The sequence below is a fragment of the Adiantum capillus-veneris genome, chromosome 18 (genome assembly GCF_014529385.1).
Source record: "Adiantum capillus-veneris isolate H3 chromosome 18, ASM1452938v2, whole genome shotgun sequence".
In the NCBI taxonomy this organism is placed as follows: Eukaryota; Viridiplantae; Streptophyta; class Polypodiopsida; order Polypodiales; family Pteridaceae; genus Adiantum; species Adiantum capillus-veneris.
Window position 1 is genome coordinate 75115997 of NC_140948.1, and position 21562 is coordinate 75137558.

At 38.3% G+C, this 21562-nt stretch overlaps 1 pseudogene; it reads right to left on the reverse strand.

The window, feature by feature from the left end:
- Window positions 1–15190: 15190 nt before the first annotated feature.
- On the reverse strand, window positions 15191–16126 carry LOC147435888 (uncharacterized; annotated as a pseudogene).
- Between the last annotated feature and the right edge of the window lie 5436 nt (window positions 16127–21562).

A 21562-nucleotide genomic window follows, 5' to 3' on the forward strand; every position in this document is an offset into this window, starting at 1 on the left:
TATTGGCCCTTGGGTGGCGATTGGGCGGCCACCTCCAAAGTTCACCCCATTTGGCTTACATATCGGCTAAATCATTGTCAAGCACAACAATTTTTGCCAACGTTAGCCTTTGACGAGCATACAAATTTGACCAAAGTGCTACCAAGCACTGGATCTTTCTTAAACAATCCTTGACCAACAATTTTACCATGGTTTCTCTCAACCATGTCAATATCTTGCATAAGACTACTCATCCTCAAGGTAAAAGCATAGATAAAAGCATTGGAAAAAGGCCTTCTATTTGGATCCAGCTAAATTAGCATAAAGCTTCTAGCCACAACTTTGTTGGGCATATCTTTTGGGCATATCTTCAATCAAAGCATTCCAAGAATGGCAATCCAAAGAGAATGCCCATCAAGAAATTTTTATGCTTTTGTGAGAGCATCATATTTGGCATACAAATCAACCAAGGCATTGCCAAGCACCCAATATGGCACACATCTCAACCAAGGCATTGCCAAATAAAACATCTGGCATACATCCAAGCTTCTGAGCACACAACCCCTTGTCCAAGATGCTCGTCGACATATCTTGGTCAAATGAAACCCGATTCTGATATTGTGAATCACATCATGTAACTTTAATTAGCATCTATCATCCAAAACCTTGGTAAACCATAGCCAATCACCCAGCATGCATCTCAAAGTGACCCAAAAACAATAGAGTTATCCTCCTCATCCGGGCTCCGATTGACGAGCCGTAAGGACATGCATGAAGAGTGTGTCATCACTACACTTTTGGCTCATAAATATGCATTTCAACAACATCTTTGCAACCTGGACTATACGCATCATGCCTCATTCAATGGCCCCAAAAGCCACCGTTAGCATACGTTCCAATCAACCTGATGTCATAACAAAACTTGGCATAGATCATAAGATTTTAAAACTCCAAAATGCATACAGATTTGTATCTTTCATCCCATGCCCGCAAAGTGGCATGACAACATTGACTACTAAAAAGATTTGTCCACCAATGTTGACCATTTTCTATGTGCTCCCTGTCTCTAGATTCTTGTTTTAGTGCATTAAATAAATTGATTATACCTTATGTTTCACGTAACCCACTCTCCCTAGATTGATCATCCCCATCTTTGCCTTTTTTTGAGTGATTGTATACTAATACTCTACACACATTCCTATAAAACAAGAAATGATTAAAAGCAATTCATCTAAGAGATATTAAGAATATGTTGCCACGTCCTTGCTAATTTTAATATTGTTTTTTGTTTGCTCAAACTCTGTAGTCTTTGGTGGTAGTTCCGCTAGTTTAACAAATTTCAAATGAATAAAGACTTTAGCTAAAGGCAATTTATACACAATCAAACTTTGAATTGACGGGAGCTTGTCAAGCTTAATTATTATTTGAAGAAATAAATAGTAGAGCATATGTATGCTAATGCTCAGCTGGCCTAGTCAGAGTCCCGTTGTCAACAGTAGAATCAATTGCTCAACCAACTAAGGGATAACCCCACCATGGCTACACTATAAATCACGGATGAGGCTTACAAAGCACTTGAAAAACAGATTAAGGACTTTGAGATGGAAATGAAGCTGGAATAGATGCTGCATCGAGAACTCTCAATAGGGTTCATGCAAAAAGAAGAGAGTTATGAGAAAGAAATTGCACAGCTTAAGGAGGAGCTTAGCAAAGCTCAAGAGGCTACGAAGTCACAAGCCTCCACATTAGGGGAAGATAAACCAGAAAACAATAATGGGAGATATAGATGCTTTGTAGTTTATGAATTTTGAACAATCCAACACTCAAGAAGGAAATCTCCCAAAGCTTGTGACTACCCAAGAGGCAGTAAGACCCTTCGCCTCACCCAAGAGCTTAACTGCAGATGAAGAGGCCGTGCTAAAGAAGTAAGTAGAAGTTGAACAAGAGCAAATATGGAAAGAAGCTATGCAATGGGAGGAGAGAATCTTGCATGCTATCAATGTCAATCTCCTCACATTGACAAATGTCAATGAAGAATGACATCAACAAGCAATTCCCTTTCCACTCATCAAATTTGAAGTGCTACAAATCAAGTAAAGATTGCTCAAGGATATATTTGCCAACCCTACAATGGAACATCCAAAGTGGCAAGAATTTCAATTGAACCGACACCTCAAGTATCTCATACTATATAGAAATGCACCAACAAATATCCAACAAGATCATGTATAATGTCCCGATTCCAAGAGTCCGTAGTTGGCAGCAACACTCTATCATAGAGTAGAAGCGGCCAACATGGCTCAACTACCCAAGGTTCCTACCACCACCAATAGGCACACCCATTGAAGACTACATGGTGGAAAACCTCTCATCAACTATCCAACTCTTCCATGGAATACCATACTTGGCCTGCATTATGCTAGTCAAGATTTCAAAGATGCTCCTTACCTGCATACAGGCCTTCCATCACGCAAAGCAGTCAGATGCTCCCTAGATGTCCTTTCTCAAAGGCAATAAAGTTATATGCTTTGATTTTTCAGGGCACCCTTTGGAGAAAGTGCTCCATGGCTTCTATGCCAACGTCATGTTCTTACCATCTTACTATATGCAGATTTTTGAAGAAGCCTTCTATATGGGCTTCTTTACCTACAGAAGCAAATTTTTTGGCCCTGTCATCACAAACCTATGAGCTATTCAGCAATCGAGTAAAAGAGCAAGATCACCATGCAGTTCATGTCTACAAGAGACAAGGAACTTTGGCTCAAGTATCAACAAGGATTGAAACAACATGCCAAGAAAACTGAAGCCAGAAATCCCGACCAGTACTTAGCACCCTAAGTAGTTGTTTCATGATGACATAGTCAAGGAGGGGGGAATGTTAGCTGCTTAGCTAATAGAAGCATCAAAAGGACATCATCCCTAGTTTTTTATTCCTATTAATTGTATCAAAACCTCATTATTAATGATAAATCCCATAAAAGTCCAAAGCTATTGTATTATTATTGACACTCAAAGAGTGTAAAGGGGCCAAGGGCTTCCAAAGTTGTAATGTAGTTCCTAATCCTTATTATTGAGCCTAATTAGCTAGAATCCATTTCTTAAACCTTGGCTAAGGTATAAAAGCCAATTTTTGTAACTTTTGATCTAAGTTTTGGATAATGAAAGGGATTATATGTTGCACTACAGTACTATGAGTTCTCTATTGTTTCAATTGTTCCTGTCTCCCTTGTGCGGTGCTGCATTGTGATTCTGAGCATACCAACGTGCTCGCAAGTGAAAGCTCTTCCTTTCTATCTAAATTTTATGCGATGAAGTTGTGTTTTTAGTCATGCCTGTCTATGAGTTATTTTCATTCCCTACGACCATACACGCAACCAAACTGGTTTTTGACCATAGGAATAGATAGAGCACGTCTTAAGAAAGCTATAGTGTGCTTTTGCGGTTGAAACCGACCTACCCAAGATAGGCTAATTATCTTCGGTGCGATTTTGCCCAAGTGTCAAAAATGACTTTTGAGCATATGGGGATGTTGAGGATACTTTGCACATTCTAGGTAGTAAGTTTCATTGCATTTGGAGCATTGTAGCTGTACAAATTCATCGAGTTAAGCTTGCGGTAAGGAAAGTGGATTTTGATGTTTGACACGCATCTGAGACCGATCTAGGTAAGAGCACATTGGACTTGTGTTTTCTGAGAGATTATCTATCTCTTGTAGCCTCCATGCCCTAGTAAGGTCAGCTACGTCCCACCGATTGACACTTTATGTATGTAGTTCTCACTTTGCTAGCATCGATATGGTGAGGCTTGGCAGTCTGTCAACAAAGCTTTTGTTGACAGGCGTGGCAGCCTGTCAACAAAATTCAAGTTAGACACACTCAAAGAGTGTGATTTTTCAAGATTAAGCTCAATTTGGACGACTTAACTAGGCTTGGCTAGAATGCATACATAGGCCCTTCTCTTACATAGATTTTGATCTTGACCTATATTCTATCTATTGACAAGCCTTAGAGCCAATTCACATGCAATTCCCATTGTGGATCAATTTGATAGCAGATTACACACTTGATTGGATTTGACTCCAACTTGATTCACTTGTTGCATTGATCTTGACTAGATTACACTACTTAGAGCCCTTTCACATGTTGTACTATAGTTTAACTCCATTTTAGTCATCTATTATGCACAGGTGTACAATTAGACCTTGATTTGACACATAGGCCAAAGTTGACATTGACTTTGCCCAATGAGCTATATTTGACCTAGATGCTAACTAAGCTTAGACCTCAAGATCTTCACATCCTAGCCACGAGGTATTTTCCTTCACATTTACATAGATCTACTTCAAGAACATCTTGTGTGAATGCTTCTACACCGCTTGGATGAAAACCATGCAAGGTGAGTGATAGGAGAAGTGTTATGAGGCCTGACGCCCCTCAAGAGGAGCCTCCTACATAAGGTGAGCATCCATTAGCATTAGAGGTATTGACCTCATAGCAGGATACACCTCATGACTGCATTAGAGAACCATGACCCTGCTAAACACAAATAGTGATGAGGATACCATGAGTGAGGATACAGAGATTTTTTTCTATATTCTAAAAGAGTACTAGGTCTTACCTTACTACTATGCCATGAGAGTTGGAGATACCTACATCCAAATTCACACTATATACCCTCCTCTTATGTGGCTAAGTGTTAGAACACCCGTGCACCTTACAATACTAGACCATCTCATAGACGGACTAGGAGCATTGCAAAGGACTCATCCTTATAGCATTAGATAGCACTTGGTGAAGTTTTTGATATCTGAGCATCTTTTTTTCTTGCAAGTGTCTCATTATAGATAGTAGATGAGACCCATCTAAATAGACAAGAGACAAGAGTACCAAATTACTCACCTAGATTCTATTTTGCTAGACCTATGGAGATGCATAGCTGAGAGTATACCACAGTGCCTCTAGCATTTATTAATTGATTTATGGCCCATGTTATGCTCCTTCTCCTAGCATGATGACTGACATGATCACCCCTAGTGAATATTCTTTATCGTCATCGCATACACAGAATAGATCACCTCCTAGATTCCCATCACCTAGACCTATATTGTCATCAGACACTTGGACCCTCATGATTCTAGAGCGATTTAGACTACAAAGAGTAGTGCTTCCCAGCTAGATCCCCATAGGCTACTCATTCCATAAATATATGTTAAATATTTGATAGCCACATGCTGCTTGTGGTAGCTTGCATGACCCTTTCCATTACCATATGTGGTGCTTATCCATCCACTCATTGATTCCATTTCTCTAGCTTGAGCCTACATAAAGCCACTATCCAAAGCTTGTACTCTCTTGCAATTTCAACAATCAATCAAGCACATTTTGACATTGTGTATTGTGCTCTCTCTAATCTATCTGTTATCTATTGCTATGGTGAAAACAAAACCATGGTCCCCCATAGCCCTTACACTTCAACTCCTATGATCATAGTACCGAGTTTTGACCTTGGGTCAAAATTCTCAGGCCTAAAAGAAAAGCCAATAGCCCCAAATCAGCTAGAGACTATACACCTGCTAGGTTCTAAAAAACAAGTCCAACAATTTTTCACAAGGTTAGAGACTAGTATCCTCCAGTCTTATCATACTTGTTGAGATGTCAAGCTCAACATGTACGGCTTCTAGATGACTACCACAAACGATTTGGCATCACTGGTGCACCTTGGTGGATAAGCATATCTTTGTCGATGATACTATAGCTGCACTACACCGAGTTGGTCGACCTACCAAAGTGATGGCACACTTATCTACTCACCTCACTCACTAATGGTATACATTAGACTATTGTACTAGTTCTCTTTTATGTTATATTTTACCATATGTTTTGTAGACCTCTTATTTTGAGTTAGTGAAGAAGAAGAAGAATAGTCTTTTGCCTCCATCTTTACGTGTGTGTGTGTGTGTGTGTGTGTGTGTGTGTGTGTGTGTGTGTGTGTGTGTGTGTACTTGCAGAGCTCTCTCTCTCTCTCTCTCTCTCTCTCTCTCTCTCTCTCTCTCTCTCTCTCTCTCTCTCTCTCTCTCTCTCTCTCTACATGGTATTAGAGCTTGGTTCTGTCTGAGGAGCTTGGAGAAGCAAGCAGGAGCAGCCCAGGAAGTGGTCTCGGTATTCTCGGGAGCGATCAGCAAATGATCTCCGATTGAGATGCTTCTTTTCGGAGATTGCGTATCTCAAGATTCTATTTAGTCCTTTGGACTGTGATTGCGAAATCGGATTTCCATTTTGGGCGTGATCCCCGTTTTGGAGTTAGAGTGTGTTCGCATGCGAAAATACGAAGGTTAAAGATTATGCATATCTGCATATTGGTCATGTAGAAAGCTTTGCTTTGGTTACAATGTGCACATATACTATTTGGCATAGTGAAACACATGTATGAATCGAGATTGTTGTTACAAGTGGTAACTAGCTATTCTTAGCAAGCCAGTCAGAGACTTGGTGATGGGTTGGAAACATGTCGTCCAACAATGATGGGCTTAACCAAATTGTCAATGAGAAGCTGGACAAGAACAGATTCATGCTTGGAAGTTCACAATGACCAATTTCCTTATGGGTAAAGGTTATTGGGACTACATTGATGGAAATAAAAACGTTTAAAGATTAGAACCAGGGAGCTCGGAAGGTCATGTATTGGCTTTCTGTGAGTGTGCACCAAAATCCACATATCAATCATGGTGAGTGATTCAAGGAAATGCAGACTTTACAAAGTCCTAGTTGTGTAGAAATTGGGGATGTAAGGTCTCCACCTTTCTAGCTGTCAGAAATTAACTTAAGCTTTAGGAGAAAGCATTGATCAAGAAATCAGGCAGAAACACTATCTCAAAAGCAATAAAAATTGGTATTTTTGGAATCTTAAGCACAGCAAACCTCGGGCTAGAAATTTTCAGAATTGAATTCCGATAAAAACTGGCATAGTTATGACCCCTGGAAGTTTACACTGTGAATTGAGTAAAATAGAAAAACTGAAGGGTTACAGTAATCATTTAAGCATAGACTTTATTAAAGGTCTCCCAGATATTTACAAGATATTTACCAATTAAGCAAAAATAGGTCAAATTATAGCAAAATTGACATTTGAAAAGCTGGCAGGTAATGGGAGGGTCATCACTGACCTGCCAGGACTCATTTAGCAGCAGGGGTCTTTTTTTGACCTGTAGGGGGTTGCTTGAACTGCAAGCAACTGCCTTTTTCAGCCTGTGAGAGCTTAAGAGTGCCAGAAATCTATAAATAGGACCCCTAGCTTCACATTTTAGACAGACTCGGACCTTGCTACTCTCTCTCTCTCATCTAGAGAGAACACTACGCAGAAATCATTAGAGTTTAATCTCTAATTGATTAACCCTAACGGTAATTAACCTAATCCTTCTTAATTAGCAAGGTTAGATTAAGATAAATTGCTAATAAATCAAAGATTAGGCCTATGCATGCTCCTTAAACCTCTTTAAATTAATTAATCTCTGTTGATTATTATAATTAAGCTTAGTAATACTAAGCTGATTATTTATCCTATCATATTAAGGCGGAAATTAGCCAAATTAACCATGAATTAATGGTAAAAATATTAATTAGGATTAGATTAAGTTGAATTATTTATCTGAGATGCATTAGACAATCATTAATCTAGGAAAATGATCCTATAATTTTCTAAGAATTTTTCCTAATTAATTAGGCATAATTACTCTGTTTTTTGAACAATTTTAATAGGGGAAATTAGTAAATGGAATTTAAATGCTTCCATATAATTATCAGTGGTTAATTAGGTGTTCAATAACCCGTGATAACTAGCTAAAATACCTTGGTTTTTGAGCAATTTTAATAGGGGAAATTAGTAAATGGAATTCAAATGCTTCCATATAATTATCAGTATTTATATAAGTGTTCAATAACCCGTGATAATTAGGAGAAGTTCAGAAAGTTAATTTAGCTAATTATTTTAGCTAAAATATCCTGTTTTTTGAGCAATTTTAATAGGGGAAATTAGTAAATGGAATTCAAATGCTTCCATATAATTATCAATGGTTAATTAGATGTTCAAAAACCCGTGATAATTAGGAGAAGTTCAGGAAATTAATTTAGCTAATTATTTTAGCTAAAATACCCTGTTTTTTGAGAAATTTTAATAGGGGAAATTAGTAAATGGAATTCAAATAATTCCATATAATTATCAGTAGTTAATTAAGTGTTCAAGTACCTGTGATAATTAGGAGAAGTTCAGGAAGTTAATTTAGCTAATTACTTTAGCTAAAATACTCTATTTTTTAAGAAATTTTAATAGGGGAAATTAGTAAATGGAATTTAAACACTTCCATATAATTATCAGTGGTTAATTAGATGTTCAAAAACCCTTGATAGTTAGGAGAAACTCAGAAAATTAATCTACCTAATTACTTTAGCAAAATTACTCTATTTTTTGGACAATTTAAATAAGGGAAATTAGTAAATAGGTTCAAATTGAATTGAATTACTTATTGTAGGATAATTAGTTTAACTAATTATCTTAGTGAGATTACGCTGTTTTTATGGATAAATTAAAGGGGGACATTAGTAAATCATGCTATATGATTACATGCTTTTTATCAGAGCTATATTATAGGGTAAAAAGGCCGTGATAATTATGTCAAGGTTAGAAAAGTAGTATAGATATTTATGTAAGTCAAATTACACTATTTCTAGCTAAAAACTATAGAGGGAAATTAGTAAATCATGCTATATGACTACATGCTATTTTTCAGAGCTATATTATAGGGTAAAAAGGCCGTGATAATTATGTCAAGGTTAGAAAAGTAGTATAGATATTTATGTAAGTCAAATTACACTATTTCTAGCTAAAAACTATAGAGGGAAATTAGTAAATCATGCTATATGACTACATGCTATTTTTCAGAGCTATATTATAGGGTAAAGAGGCCGTGATAATTATGCCACGGTTAGAAAATTAGTATAGATATTTATCTAAGTCAAATTACACCATTTTTAGCTAAAATTAAAGAGGAAAATTAGTAAATTGTGCTATATGATTACATGCTATTTATCAGAGCTGTATTATAGGGTAAAAAGGTCGTGATAATTATGCCAAGGTTAGAAAAGTAGTATAGATATTTATCTAAGTCAAAATATACTAATTTTGGTGGAAATTTCGAGGGGGAAATTAGTAAATCATGCTATATGATTACATTATATTTATCACAGTTAGCTTACATAATAAACAGTCCGTGATAAATAGTTTAAGGTGAAAAAAGTAGTATAAGTATTTATTTAAGTCAAATTATCTTAATTTTAGCTGAAAATTAAAGATGGAAATTATATAACTAAGTTGGAAAATAATAAGATAATTTTCAGAGGTCAAAAATATCCTTATCTACTTGTGGTAATTATACCATAGTTAATTAGTGAGGTTAGTAAATCATAATTGACCAAAAGTCTTATTTTGAGCAAATGATTAATTAAAATAAATAGACTTTGTGGTTAAAAGTTTTTAGAAAAATTATAGTAAGTGCAAACCTATGATATCAAGTTAAGGAAATAAAATCTTAAAGAGAAATTAAATACAATAAATATTAATCCCAAAATAAGTAAATTATTAGCTTAAAAGTTGATAGGAAAATTAGGAAAAAGATATAGAAAATTATAAGAAAGTTAGGAGAGCTTAGAAAACCCTTAGGGAAGCGGTGGAAGAAGTTATCATGCTTATATAGACAAATAAGAAATTACTAGGTCAAGAATTTACCAATTAAGACTATATATTTAACCTTGGATGGGTTACGGTTGAATACAAAGGTTAAGTTTAGATTTTGAACTATTTACCTAATGATTAAACGTCCTTTTTATAAGGATAATAAATTATGATACTAAAAAGGACCCGAGCAAATCCTACATCTGATGATGAGGACGTAGCTCCAAAATGAACTAGAACGTCGCACGACGACGAAGCCGGGTCTAGTAGTAGGCCTACGGAGGAGAGTCTTCAGGCGACAGTGCAGCAGCAGATGGCCAATCAATCCCAGGTGGGTGTCCCATTATTCAATTAAGTCTTTAATTAGTTTAAGTTCTTTTATAAGTTAGCATTGCATACGTAAGAAGGATAAACTGGCTGAAATTGGAAGGTAACTTCCAATATGCATTTGTTTATAAATGTAGGAAAAAAATTGTTTGGGTTAAAACTAGTTGAATTAAGAAAGATATGTGTGATCATCCTTAAGACAGCTTGTCTCAAGACACCTCCGACTCCTTGATATAAATTGATGATAATGATTGGTTTTCTAGCCACGGTTAAGTCGGTTACCCCCATGAATGATGAGTTTCTACTCCGTGTCATGTCTTGATGTTTCTACATAAGTTAGGATACCGTTTTTTATCCTAGGGGAGCCGCCCAGTTGTATGGGCAACTGGTTTGGTGTATGGGCACCCGGAACCTTGGGTGGGGGTTTATTCCACTCCGGATTTGAACAAGGAATGGGTGTCGTTTTTCACCCTTAGGTGGTCTTGAGACAAGACGAGTACTAGTCATGGTTATTATGGATAATGTTTTGATTGACAGTACCATGTCTTAAGTTTAAAGATGTCTGTTTGCTAAAAGAATGCTTTCAATGCTGTTTTCAAGGAATTACCGTGATGGAACGTTAAAAGAAACCATTATTTTAAATGTTAAAACAATGTGATAATAAGATAAACGAATTTTGTGTGAGTGCGGGGTGGTAAGTGGGGATTGACTAAGGTTGTCAATCATGGACACGTGGACCTGATTAGTCAGGTAACTATCCATCCCTGCGCACTAAAACGTTTAGAAAACTTCTTCATTTGAAAGAGGAGTCCACCAGCGGCTGTGCCCTCACATCTGTTAGGGGGAAAAAAGCGTTGGTTGAGGATACCTTAGCCCAAATTGTGGCAGTTATAGGGCCGGAATAAGAAATTTTTTTTGTAGGCCGTATTGAATACATTGTCTCGTTTCCGCGGCGAGACAGGACTAGGTCTTCTTCTAAGGCTATAGACCCAAGCCATTGTCAATGGCAAAGGTTTATTCCTTGGATTTTTCTTGTTTAGAGACTCCGATTTTTATAAGGCCTAGAGACCTCTCAAGGATCCCATCCCGATCACGGTATAGGCGGGTTGGGGACCATACAGGGGATGATACTATACATCCAATTATACATACGAAAAATGTGTCATTGTCTATGATAGATAGTAAAGTGAAGTACATGGGTGATGTACTACATGTACCCAACATCACAAAGAATTTGGTATTTGTTGGGCAAATGGTTTGAGCAGGGTTTGCAAGTCAGGTTTAACTCTCATGATCTCTTTGTTGAAGAGAATTAGAAGAATGGAAGGCTGGTTTCACAAGGAAAGAAAGTGGGAAGAATGCTTACTTTTGATGTAAATGTGCCCAAAGTGAATGTTTCCATGTTTGCACGAGGTGCATGTGTTGTTTCAAATAATGAGATTTGGCATAAACATTTTGTTCGTGTAAATTTGCAAAGGCTAAAGATGATGCAAACTAAAGAGATAATTACAGGTTTTCCAACATTTAAAGTTGCTCAAATGTAGAAATTTTGTGAAGCTTGTTAATTTGGAAAGCAGGCAAAAGCATCCTTTCCTCATGATAAGCATGTAAGCAACAGTTCATTGGATTTAGTGCATACAAATATATGGGATCCGACAAAGATTGCATCTATGGGTGGATGTAGATACTATGTGAGTTTCATTTCATTGATGACCATACAAGGAATGTATGGGTCTATTTCATGAATTAGAAAAGGAGGTGTTTATATACTTTCAAAATTTCAAAGTTATGGGTGAAAAACAGACTAGAAACATGTAAAGTGCATGAGATCATATGGAGGGGGTGAGTACTTCTCCAATGAATTTAATGGTTTTTTTAAAAAGCATGAAATTTAGAGGCACTTTCCATGCAAGTATACTCCGCAACAAAATGGTGTTGCTGAGTGGAAGAATAGACACATTGTAGAGGTTGTTAGAGTGTTGATGAATGAGAAGAACATGCCTCATTTTTATTGGGTTGACGCTATTGCTACAAGTGTTTACATTATGAACAGGACCCCTATTGTTGTAGTACATGACATGACATCTGAAGAGAATTTTAGTGGTGATTAACATGTACAAAGTGATTTATAAATCACAAGTGGAATCATACACCTAGAAACTGTGCTCCAAGAGACACATCCACCAATGCCTAGAAACATGAGATCCTTTCAAGTTGGAAGGTATTCACAACGAGATATGCGCTAAACATAAAAGTGAATACAGTCGTGCTATTTGAAACACTTATCACATCCATACACCGTGGTATAGAGAAGCATGTACATATTCTAAATAATCATAGAATTCAACATGATTTTTGCACTTAAAGTATGTGGTGCAAAAGTGACACCAAAACCATCATTAATGGCAAGACGCTTGTTGATCCATGAGAAGCGATGGAAATTCAAATGGGTAGATTGGGTTGATCTTTAAAACAATCCTTGATGGTTTATAAGTAGATGGCGAGTCTTGGTCATTCCAAAATAGATTGCTCGTAGCCCTTCAAAAACAGTGGCTCTTAGCCTTTATGTCAACTTAAAATTAGTATTTAGTCTACTTACTGATGGATACTTATTTTTGTCGCCATGACTACGCATAGCCAAAAGTTGTATCAAAGTCCTACTTAGAAGGTTATCATTAGTTCTTGAGAGAACAAGACGAAGAGAATGTTGGCTGAGAAACATTTCTTAAGGTACTATAGCATGAACCCTTTGCATATGATCTTGTGCATTGTATGCTTGGTTGGTAGCTTATGATATAAGCATACCACAATATACTTGTACAACGCTCTTGCAGAAAGAGGTAACATAAATCACATCCTGATCCACCTACCTTGTATGTGGTCATGACTATACCAGGGTGACTTATGTATGGGACTTTGCCTGTGAATTAAGTCCCTGATTCAGGTTCCTTGTAGGGTTGTTCTTTGTTGACAACCACAAAATAGACATTTAAAAAAAAATACATCAATAAATCACCTCATCCTTGGCAGAGTAGCTGGTGTTAGAGCGAAAGTAATGAGATGTAATTATGTCTACCTCACAAGCATGTCGTGCACACAAATGTGAAAGCCCTTGGCAAAAATGATGGCCCCTATAGATTGATCCAATACCAGAAGTGTCTTGCACAATCGGGCATGAATACATCACTACCGTTGTCATACGTAAATTGTGAGCCTCCTGACTTCGCCAAATTCCTACAATTGTGTGCCAATGTCATTGATTCTAAGTCAACGGCAGGATCTTGGCACGGGTTAGAAGCCTTGCTTCTCATGAATGTTGTCAAAGCACTTTGTGTTGTCCAATAGGCAATCCTTGCCAGCTTTAAGGTGAAATTGTAGGAAAACAAGAAAACTTGAAATTGTTTAACCTACTTTATCTGCTCTGGCCAGTTGTCTTGAGTTTTCAAAATAAAAACTTGATCCAATCTTACTCATAGCCATATCTGCTGCTAAAGTAAGAACTGATGCATGATATGCCTTCTTGGCACTGATTGAACTAAACTGCAGGCACCTTGCAAAGTTTCCCACTTTCATATGCTCATAGCATATTCTCAACTATGGAACTTTGATCAACTATGGAACTTTGATGCAAGAGGTCTAAATTGAAGGCTTGCTTTGCATAAGTACTTTTTGTGCTCATAACCATCAGGTATGTTTGCCGACATATATATGTCATGGAAAAATCGTCCAGCTTCTTTTGAGTGAGAGAATGCGGAGAAGCCGAAGGGGGACCCTGTCCTTGACCGAGAAGACCCTACCCCTGATAGGCTATGTGCTCCTACATATGTGCATCAACAGAGCCCTTGGCTTACTGCTGCATAAATTGCACTACTAAAGTGGATAATTTACTAACATATCCATGTAAATATGCAAATTCTTTTCCATCACAGACATGCGTGCTTGAAGTGCTCAAAATTCCTGAATATCAAGCAATTCATAAGTGTCATGTCCTCCCATAGCTGCATGGGTACACTCCATGAGAGTATCTGGCTGCAAGCCATCATTGGGAAGATCAGGCATATGGTGCTTGAAATCAAAAGACATAATGATATCAAAATCCATGGTTACTATGTGTAGTGCTAGTAAGAGAAAGAAAAATACCTTGACTCAAATTTGCAGATGTTAGTAATTAGCCGTGCTAATTACGTCTTCAATTTGTATAGGTTGTCGAGGAAAAAACGTAACATTTTCGATCTGCAAGCTCAATTGCACAAATGCACCACTTTAGTGGTTGTAAGACACTTATGATCAATCGATGCAAAGAGATGGGCGTAATCTTCCGCTTTGAATTTTCGTTGTAGAATTCTTCCCAATGTCTAAAGCTCTAATATTTTCTTGCATAAAAATCTTCAAACTTTAATAAATCTCTTCTTTATGAAAGTTTTGCAATACTTTTGCATCCTTAATTTTTGCAATATGGTAGCTTGTTGAGATGCCGACGTGCTAAGGATTTGTCAGGATGTTGATAGGACAAGGGGGGGTTGGTCCGTGGGCACCCTCCCTTGGTCAAATTAAATTTCCCAAGGCCAAAGGCCTTAGGGCGTTTGTGTGTGAAAAATTAACACCTTTGAATGGCTATGGTGACTCGATCGCCTGCAACACACACAAACACACACACACACACACACACATTGTTATTGGATACACATACAATAAATAATCACCAAGAGATTGGATTCATATAAATTGAGAGCTAAGCAGTAGTGTGTATGTAGCAGAAGTAGGAAAAATCAAAGAGATTATAAAAGAGCGAGAAACTCAGACAAACAACAGAGATTGTATATCAAGAAAATCCCCAATACAAGTTCTCCAAAACAAGACAGTACAATCCTATCCTTCCAAAGTTCCCCAATCCCTAATATAAAGCTGCGCCCTGAATTCAGTTATAATTGCCTGATTCTTGGCTTACAATATCCGACTAGATACTAACAATCAGACAATACATCTGATATCCGACTACATATTCGACTACATCTGATATCCGACTACATATCCGACTTTGTATTTACCCTTCAACACATGGCACGCCCCGGTGGTGGATTTTACAAAATCCGACTCGGATCCAGACATCCCTTGATCAGTAAAGACCAAGTCAAAAAGAAAATGCCATGATTACAACATTTTAGACGTTGGGTTCATTGGGAACTACATCAGAATCTAACAAGTAATCTCGAACAAGCACAATAGGTTCAGCAACTGTCACACTGATCCAACAATAACACCAACAACTACTGCATCATCTGACAAATTAGTAATCTCCTACTCTTCTGATCTCTAAATTGCATACAAACCTTCACCAGTACCCATATCCATTGAAATTGGGTCAACTGATATCTTCTTCTCAGCAAATGCAGATTTTGCAATATTCTTTCCTTTGTAATCCTGAACCTGTTTTTTGTACAAATATTTGTCTTTCTTTAACTATTCCATCTCCTTTAGTAAATCAGCCTCATGGTTACTGACAAACCCTGATATGATCTTCTCATAAGGATGCTTGATAATGGAACTCATCTCCTCTCTGAATGTTGCCCATACTTCCTGCATACCTGTTTCCAAATTTTGCCTGAGGATTGACATGTCCCGTTCAGACATAAGAACACCATTAACATCTACTTCCTCTTCTCCCAACACCTGTTTCTCCAACTGCTCCAAAGGTTTAATCCTCTGATTCAAAATCTGATTCTCCACATGGAACTCTTTATTGACAATGACTAATTGCTGCAATTCTGATTGTACTTTTGTTTCCAACTCCACTGTCCAGTCCTTAAACATCTGCATAGAAAGCTTTTGCTTGGCTAACTCATTCTGATGTTCCACCATCAGAAAGCTTTTGCTTGGCTAACTCATTCTGATGTTCCACCATCAGGTCCTGAATTTCCTTCTGGTGTGTAACTCTGACAGTCTCCAACTCTTTCTGCAAGGCATTAGCATTGACAGTTTGATCATGCAACAGTATTTTTGAAACACTGGAATCAGCCACAGATTGTAACTGTATTTCCATATTCTGTTGTTGTTGATGGATAAACTCTATGACACCTAAAAGCATCTTTTCTTCCATTCCAACATCTGTTGTCTTGAAATTCTTTGGAGAAGATAACTCATCAAAATTCAGTTGTTTAACTATAGGTTCCACCTCTGCTTTTCTTTTCTTGGACAAAGTGAAAGCCTTTCCAAGTTTGACCTTATTTGATGGCACTCTATCAGGCTTCTTTTCTGAAATATCCATTTCCTTCAAAGAGTGCACAACTTCAGGAGTATGCACACTGTTGAGAGCTTCACTGTGATTATAACTTGCTTTAATCATGAACACATAAGTTTCTACCTTCACGTGATCATTGATTAACTCTGCAGGCACTTGCACCCCACGAATATTAGGGTGTGGCTGTGTATACCCTTCTACCCTGCCTAAAGTAGTCAAAGAAACATCACCATTGTCCAACTTTTGAACATAAGAAAACAAGGCTGCCAATTAGGCACACAACCTACTGTTTGTAGAAGCTTTCCTCCTATTAGAAATATTAATTTCCCCATTGATCCTCTCATAAACTAGATAAGCCCAATTAACACTTCCTCCTTGCTCAACAAAACAAAGAGGAGCAAAATTTTCCTTGGACACATAATCAAATTTGACTAGGAAACAAATTTCCCTAGATACCACTTCAGCTGCTCTCTTCTAACAGTTTTGACATTCTTCAACATGTAATAATTTTTGCCACCCTCTCTGGCTCCAAACTCCTTCTTCAACAAGAAATCATAGCACTTAGGAATTTGAGAAGTTCCATTGATTGGAAGTTTAAATACCTCAGAAATCAATTGAGGACTCAAAGCTACATTGGTAGACAACATACCCTTTGTCTTTCTGACAATCTCTACTTGAGACTTAGCATACATATTTCCTTTCCACTCTTGTCATGGCACAACAGCAAAATCAAATAAACCTATCTTCTTTAACCATAGTGAATGTACCTCTGAAGAACAGTCGAGGTCTACTCTGAAATCCACATAGGGCTCCATCAAGGTTTGATACAACTTGATAGGTGTCATTGCCGGTGGACTGTCGGGCTCTTTTCTCTAAAAGGTTGGTCTTCAGGCTCATGACTGCTCACATCTATCCTCATGGACACTTTCTTTCTCTTTGGTCGCTTACTGCTTGGCTCTTCTTCATCAAACGTTGCAGGTCCCCCTTTTGGTTTGCCCATCATGCATGCAAGAGAATGATGAAAGAGAGTAGAGGGCTGAAGAGTAGAAAGGCCCAAGCGAAGATAACAAGCCCTTACACAGTGTACGAAGAGAAAACACGACGAGGAAGGAAATAGGCGAATTAGAATCTCAACTCGCGTGCTGGAAACGTCAGTTAAACTGGGCAACCGGCCCTTGGCCCGGTCCTTGACCCCTAGGGTTGCCCTTGGCATGACCCCTGATGTATGAGGATATCATTGGTCATACTCATCACTCAATTATCAATCTTTATAGATTCCAAGTCTAATTCTATAAATACTATCATGACAGGAAATCATCATAGACCAAGTCCAAATCCAGTTCCAACTCCAAAATCACTTCCATTACATATTCAGTAACAAAATCAAATTAAGGATAGTGGTGGCCAGCCACTATAGTATGATTTTGTGATCAGTGTTACCTAAATAAAAAAATTGACACCAATGAGACGTGCTACCTAAATTGGAAAATTTGCACTAATGCTATCTAAACCGACGGATCTACATCTAGTTTTGTGCTGACTAATTTGGCAAATCTATACTTGTGTTGCCTAAACCGATGGATATGTACTAAATATTGTTTAAAATAGTGAATTTGCAATTTTTTGGTGTGGTATCTAAATCATCAAATCTGCACTCGTGTTGCCTAAATTGACGGATCTGCACGGATAATTGGTGTTGCTTAAATTCGCAAATCTACACCAGGATGAGTATTCACACACTGCCTAAATTGATGAATTTGTGTGCACATGACCAATAGAATGGACAAGGCATAAAAAACAAAAACATTTATTACCTACTACTGGTACCAAATTGGAGTAGGTTGGAATATTAAAGTGTGTACCAAATGTTGGCAGCATTCCAAATCAATTGAGCTCATGTAGTAGTTGTATAGTTTCGTGACAAATCGTGTCAGTAGAAGCTTCAACCAATGTAAATACAAGCCATGATAAATGATTTTACAGCTTATAACATAATGTAGACAAGTAAAAGAGCTATGTCTTCTAAAAGTTTCCGGTGGTATTCTTGCTTGTTCCAAATTTTCTTAGGTATAGCCTCGTGGAAATATTTGCAAAGAGACTCACTTAAAGAAATTAAGTATAATGAGCATTAATTTATCAAAATGGGGGATTGTCATTGTCGGGGATAATGGGTTCACAAGGTGAACCGAGTCAGCAGGGGGTTGATCATTGTGGGAAACAAGAGACAAGACGCACGACACCAAATAAAAAGCTCGAACGACACTTAGATTATTTAAAATTGACACCTAAAAGCCTTAAGTTGCTAACAGTTAACCAGAGTAGTATTCGATTATAAAATTTTCCATTAACGGCACTGCTAGATCAATTCCTGAGCTGGTGAGACATTAATCCTCCCAAAAGTGCCCGAGAGAATAAAATCCAACTCTAGTCACATCTTGAAATCTTATCATCTTTAATATGCCTGCTATTAGCGCTTAAAACTGGTGCCCCTTTACCTTGATTGAGAGAAAAAAAGCTCAAGATCTTCCCTTCTTACCGATAGCTTTCTTCTGTCTATGGTAGAGAGCGAGTCTGGTCTCGATACTGAGCTCTTTCTCCTCAGGTTGTTGCTTTACGTGCCGCTTCCTTCAACCGAGTGAAAGCACTTCCCTTCTTTGCTTTGCTCAGGAGAGAGAGAGAGAGAGAGAGAGAGAGAGAGAGAGAGAGAGAGAGAGAGAGAGAGAGAGAGAGAGAGAGAGAGAGAGAGAGAGAGAGATACTTCTCCTTCTTCGAATCCCCTCACCCTCTACCTTATGCTTGTCAAGAGAGGGAGAGAGCTTCATTGTGAGAGGGATAACACCTTCCCTTGCCTTCTTCTTCTTTGAATCCCCTCACCATCCTACATTATGCTTCCTGAGAGAGAGCTGACAAGAGCTTTTATCAAGAGAAAGAGAGAGAGAGAGAGCACTCAAAAGAGCTTGAGAATCCTTCGTACCTCCTCCTCCTGCTACTCTCTTTGCTCCCACTTCTTCGTGACCACTTTTATTCACATGATACCCCATAGAACCCCTTGTTTTTGCTTCTTATGCATCTTTCCCAATAGTCACGGTGTCGTGACTGATGTGGCATGTGAACCCATATGGTGGTGTGGCAGCTGACAACCTTGACATGCACAGTTTTCGAGGGGAATGGTACCGAATGGGCGCGCCTTGGTGAGCTGAGAAAAATCTGCTTCATGGTCGATGACGTCCAAGGCCCATGCCGGCTTCTGCAAACTCATCTTCCCCTCTCATCTGCACCTCTCGTTCCCTACGCTCTCCTTCCATTCATTTTCCCCACCTTCCCAATTTTTAAAAAAACATTGCATGGGTGGCCACCCCTTAGGAGCTTGGGTGGCCACTCATAGTGGACGGCCACCCTTCCTCATTGGGCCCCAACAAGCTTAGCTGATAGCATTTAGAGAGAGGGATTCCCTTTGCATTCGGCGAAAACAGCTCAGAGCTTCTTTGTCGCATCCATTTTGGGCATATCTCGCAATCAATACACTCCAAGAGATAACTCCTAAGGAGGACGCCCATCAAAACCTTTTATGTGTTTGTGAGGGCATCACATTTTAAATACATATTGACCAAAGCATTGCAAATGACAACATTTGGAGAATTCCCTCCCTTTTGCATCCGGTTAAAAAGCCAGAGCTTCTTTGCCACAGCTATGTTCGACATTCCCCGCATCACCTTTAGCAGCATAAATATCTGGCAAGGCATTATTAAAGACATCATTTGGCATAATCATCAACTTGGTTCACATATCCACCAAAACATTGTTTTCAAGCTCCATTATTGCCAACCAAGCACTACCAATGACCACTCTAGGCATATATTTTGACCACGGTAGTGCCAAGCACAATTCTGCCCGCTAACAATGCACTGCATGAGATGACATTCCAGACAATATTATGTGCATCGCATTCCAAAACTTGGTCGAAAGCCAAAAAATCACAGTTGGCACACTCACCAAGGCGACCAAATTGGTACGGAACTGGCCCCTGAGGAAACTTAAACTGCCAATATTTTGGCAACCAGAGCTTTGATTGCCAATCCAAAAAGACCAACATGCTCCACAATATGGGCATTTCAGGCCCATGCATTCACTTCAGCCTTGACCCTTCATTTGCAGTTTCCCAGTCTGGTATAGATTTGCAATCAATCCCAACTTCAAACTGGCATAACTTCTTTACTGTAGCTCCAATTGATGAGTCGTAAAGACAAGCCCGTAGAGCACCTTGAGCACTAAAATCTTAATCCATAAAATTCCATTTTTAATCACCTCAAACATACCCACTTTTAGCATCAAAAGCATAGGGTATGGCCCCTTAAAAGCCGCATTTGGCATGCATTTAGCATCACACCTTGCCTGATATCAAGCCTTAGCCACTGCTCAATATACATATAGACTTCAAAGAAGCTAAATTTCCATCCCCTGGCCCTTTTTCCCATTATGGAAGTGGAGTGACACGACATCCACCCCCTCTAAACTTGCACATCCTGCGGCATGTGCCAATTGTCTTCACTTTTAATTTGCATCATCCAAAGCTTCATCAGACACATCATCTGATGCATACATATCAAAATCATCCCTTGGCTATCGATCTAAGATTTGATCCTCAAAGTTAAACTCACCTTCCCATTTCTTGATTAGTTTGATCCTTTTCCCTGCAATAGGCACTCTAAGCCATCGAGCTCACATAATTTATATGTTGCATTTTCATAAACATGAAGTACAACATATGGCCCAAACCACCACTTGACCATCTTTTGCATAGCACAATATTGGTTCTCCAAGCTACTGTCATAAACAAGTACTTAATCTCCATCTTTGATAGCATAAGGCTGTAGCCTATGCTTCTCATCAAATGCTGCTTTATTCTTCAACCTTGCCTCTTTGAGATTTTCTTTGGCCTTCTCAATACCTTCTTGACGCCTCTCAAGGTGGCAAGTACGTAAAGCAAGCAAATCTTATGTAGACATATCTACTTCCCACGGTATTATAGTCCAAGACATAATTGCCTCCTCTATAGGCATAATGGGTTTCTGCCCATGCATCAAGTCAAATGGCATATAACCTATAACTGAACTATGTGTAGTGTGATCAACCCATAAAGCAAAAGGTAGCATCTTAGGCCAATCACCAATATGTCCTCGACATGCCTTTGCTAAAGCCTTAACAATAGGAGGATGCCCTCTTTCACTTTTATCATTACCTTCTAGATTGTATGTCGTAGTAAGTTCAAATTTGATGCCCAAACGAGCAAAGAAT